Here is a 2,714-nt window from a genome sequence, read left to right as displayed (position 1 = left end):
ATTAGGGAAGGTTCTGGCAAAGCAACACCAAAGCCCAGCAGGGTAGATACAGAATTCTGTAGTTTCATGCCCAGTATATGGAGCTGCATGAATTTCATGGAGCTTGCCCAACCCTCCTCCCTGTAAGGCAAGGCTTTGATGCTTGAATTTTCTCATTGCTTTGGGTTTGCCTTAGCAGGCATCCCAGGGCCTTCCCATCTGCCTGTGGTCCAATCATGCATCAGCTTCATCCTCACAGATTTACACTGCACTGTTTTGGAATGCCTGCAGGGCACTGCCAGACTTCCTCAGAAATCTGACTGACAGACTTTCTGAATCTGTGAACTACAACAAATCATTCTGCTCTTACATTTTTTTCAGCATGTATTTTGGCTACAATTAGACAAAAGTAGCTAATATCTAACCCAAGAATTGAACCAGGAGTTGTTATGTAATTTGTCTGCAAGAAATATATTCTGTGTTAACAAATATCGGATTTACAGATAAATTTTTGAGATTAATCTTATTATCATTTGGAAGTTTCTTCCAGTTGGAATGAGATTTTTTTGGAAATTGTTCTTAGCTTTTGGTGGAATAAAACTAATCCCGTCCATTACGGTTTGTTATTTTGATAAGTAGTAATTAACAAGTTAATGATGGAAGTCTTGACTAAAAAATAATTCCTGCATCTCAGGTAGATCAAAATGGAAGATTTCTTCTAGTAGACCTTCTTGCCCAATGTCCACTCCACCATTCCAGCTCTGGACTCCACTACCCATCTATACCTGCTTCTATTGGTCCCGCCCACACAGGCTGATGAACATTCCAGCCTTCACGGCCACCAACTTTGTGTAATTGGTTCACCTTATTCTCACACACTCTGTTTACATTCTTGTCAAGGTCAACCATTTCTCCTTCCCCTCATTCACCATATGGCTTGTCAGTCCCATCTGTCTCTTTCCTACACTTGCCTTTGAAGAAAATTTCAGAACAGTGGCTTCATTCTCCTTGAGCAAGCCCTGCCTTATTATTCTGAGAAGAGAAAGAAGGGAGACAGTGGGGGTATTTTCTAGTGTCTCTCTGCTGCCTCTTACTCTTTTCAATGTGAATGGGAGTGATTTTGTATTTAATAAAGGTTCCCTAACCAAGGGGTTATCTTTTTGAACAAATAGCACAAAGGCTCTCATGGCTGTCTTTTTCTTTTTCAATCCTTATTTGCTGATGCCGAAATATAGGTAGGCGAATAGGTCACAGACTCCATGAGGGCAGGCAACCCATACCTTGCTTAACAATCGTGTCCCATGAAAACAAGACTAATATTTTGGGCAGAGTAGAGGTATAATAAGTAATAACTTAAAAATGTGCACAAGGCTGGAGGTGCACAAGGCTTGGTGGTTAAGAGCACTCACTGTCTGTCTGTCCAGAGGATTCAGGTTTGACTCTCAAAAGACAGGTCACAATTGTCTGTAACTCTAGTTCCAGGGCATCTGATGCCCATTTCCGGGATTCTTGGGTATTACATGAACCTCAATGAACAAACATACATGCAGGCAAAACTTCCACATGGAATGATAAAGAGAAACCTTTCTAATAAAAAGAGGAGCATCCAGCTCTGAGGGGCATGGCCTAACAGTACGTGTCAGCCAGCTTTCTATGACTAACAAAATACTTCCACTTTAAAGGAGGCTAGGTTTCTTTTGACTCACAGAGTTATGAGGGTTCTGTCTGCAGTCAAGTAGCCCCCTTTCCTTTGGGCCTGTGGCAGGAGCCCATGGTGGGAAGTCCATTCAAAGTGTAGCCTGGAATGAAAATCAGAGAAGGTATGGGTTCCCACTATTTTTCTGGAGAGCAGGTGTCTTAGTTAGGGTTTTACTGCTGTGAACAGACCCCATGACCAAGGCAACTCTTATAAGGACAACATTTAATTGGGGCTGGCTTACAGGTTCAGAGGTTCAGTCCATTATCATCAAGATGGGAACATGGTAGCATCCAGGCAGGCATGATGTAGGAGGAGCTGAGAGTTCTACATCTTGTTCCAAAGGCAAACAGGAGAAGACTGGCTTCCTGGCAGCTAGGATAAGGGTCAAGAGCAGTTCTACACGAGGTGGGATTTTTTTTTTCAGGGTAAAAGGAAAGATGGAGGGAGAATCTGAAAATTTGTGCAAAAGAATGAGTTATATGACAAAACATGGAATTTATGCTAGGAAAAATAGTAGGTGTGAAAAAGGGTGGTGGATTGGACAATAGGAAGAATTTGTCAAGGACCAAGAGGTATTAGGAGATCCAGATAAGATGCCAGGATCTAGGAAAGAGGGCTGCTAAAATCGACACCACAGAGAACACACACTTATTTGCTACTGAGGTCAAGGACACTACCCTGGAAATGGATGGCTGGGCACATTAGCTTCCTGTTATTGTTACAAACATTCCAGATCATTTATTTATGTGAGAAAACATGTTTTCTTCATGGTTTCAGTTCATGGTGACTTCTCCCCCTTGCTTTTCAGCTTAGGAAGCAAGGCAGTACAACATGGTTAGAGCAAAAGCAGCCCGTCCTACAGAAGCCGAGGGGGGAAAGATGGAAGAGGAGTTGGGGTTTCTACATACCCTTCAAGGACAGAAACAGCCTTCCATGACTTACTTATTTTACTTCCACCAGGCCTCACCATCTAAAGGTTCCATCTGCTCTAACAGGGCTAGATATTGGTTTCCAGACAATTCCAGCAACCTAGCAA

The sequence above is a fragment of the Grammomys surdaster genome, unplaced genomic scaffold (assembly GCF_004785775.1).
Source record: "Grammomys surdaster isolate TR1022 unplaced genomic scaffold, NIH_TR_1.0 239, whole genome shotgun sequence".
Taxonomy (NCBI): Eukaryota; Metazoa; Chordata; class Mammalia; order Rodentia; family Muridae; genus Grammomys; species Grammomys surdaster.
The sequence above is the reverse complement of the archived record's forward strand: the minus strand, read 5'-3'. Positions refer to the sequence as shown.